Genomic DNA, 908 nt, shown 5'->3' with positions numbered 1-908 from the left:
GACTTGACGGAAGTTCACAACAACAACATACGAGGGTGGGTGGACCAAGGGAAACTTCTGCTCATCCCCTAATGTTAAAAGTGTTTAAATGAGTCTATTATGTTGCTGCTGTTGTTAAATACCATCAACTAGGTTCTGACCCATAGTGCTCCTGTCTACAATGATATCAAAACATCACAGGATCCTGCACAATACTCACAATCATTGTTATCCTTAAGCTCAGGGCCAATTCATCTAGTTGTGGGCCTCTGTCCTTTTCACTGTCCTTCTACTATGATGTCCTTCTCCAAGGATTGATCTTCCAGTTGATACCTTTGGCTGATCCAAACATGGTATCAAGAGTGCAAAAAATACAGTAGGCCAGTGATTGATCTTACAAATAACTTTTTGTCCATGCTATTCTCAAAAAATTGAAAGCTACAGTTTGTTTTTACATGGGAAAGATCCCAATACATTTTTAATTTGTTATCTCATAGTTATTTGAACTCACTAGCTTGCTGTCATAGCATGGTAAGAAGAGACTTGGACTTGATGCAGAGCTCAAGAGCAGTTATACATCATATTGATGACATTATGTTAATATTTAAATATGGAAGAACAGGCGAGGTCATACTTGAATAAAATGGTGACCTATATAACCAATGTTGTTGTTGTTATGTGCCGTTGAGTCGGTTCTGACTCACAGCGACCCTGTACAGGGTTTCCGAGGTTATAAATCTTTATGGGAGCAGAATGCCTCCTCTTTCTCCAATGGAACAGCTGGTAGTTTCGAACTGCTGACCTTGTGGTTCATAGCCCGATTCATAACCACTATGCTTCCAGAGCTCCTTATGACCAATAGAAATTGATTAATTAATCCAGCAAAAATCTAGAGCCTTACTCTGAAGTTCTTTGGAATAACTTGCACT

Source organism: Chrysochloris asiatica, unplaced genomic scaffold, assembly GCF_000296735.1.
Source record: "Chrysochloris asiatica unplaced genomic scaffold, ChrAsi1.0 scaffold00414, whole genome shotgun sequence".
Lineage (NCBI taxonomy): Eukaryota > Metazoa > Chordata > Mammalia > Afrosoricida > Chrysochloridae > Chrysochloris > Chrysochloris asiatica.
Note: the sequence above shows the minus strand (reverse complement) of the source record.